This window comes from Austrofundulus limnaeus, unplaced genomic scaffold, assembly GCF_001266775.1.
Source record: "Austrofundulus limnaeus strain Quisiro unplaced genomic scaffold, Austrofundulus_limnaeus-1.0 Scaffold3066, whole genome shotgun sequence".
NCBI lineage: Eukaryota > Metazoa > Chordata > Actinopteri > Cyprinodontiformes > Rivulidae > Austrofundulus > Austrofundulus limnaeus.
In genome coordinates this window covers 3,230-3,584 of record NW_013955468.1, presented here as the reverse complement: position 1 = coordinate 3,584, position 355 = coordinate 3,230, and the positions used below count along the sequence as shown (strand labels likewise).

At 45.9% G+C, this 355-nt stretch overlaps 1 pseudogene; it reads right to left on the bottom strand.

Annotated features, from left to right (window-relative positions):
• The window catches only part of LOC106511681 (collagen alpha-1(XIV) chain pseudogene), a 5,155-nt pseudogene that overhangs the window by 1,686 nt on the left and 3,114 nt on the right, over positions 1-355 (bottom strand).

The window sequence follows — 355 nt, the reverse complement described above, 5'->3', positions numbered from 1 at the left end:
GTGCTAAATTCTATGTTTTTAAATTTGTATTTGCAGTTATAGGCTAATTTGTCCCTCAGTAACAATAAAGACTGTAGCTGTATATAATAAATGTCCTCACCTCTTTCTCCTGGGTTTCCATTCTGTCCATTTTGTCCCGGAAAGCCTGGTCTTCCAGGAGGTCCCTGTTCTCCCTGTGGTCCTGCGGCTCCTGGCCGACCAGGTTCTCCAGGAGGTCCCGGTACTGTCTTGATGGTCACCGGTGGACTGGGGGCGTGATTCAGGATGGTGTTGTATCGGGACATGTGGGCTGAAGACAGAAACAAAAATAAGGGAATTTTCACTCTTTGGAGACAAACGAGTAGACTTTAAATAC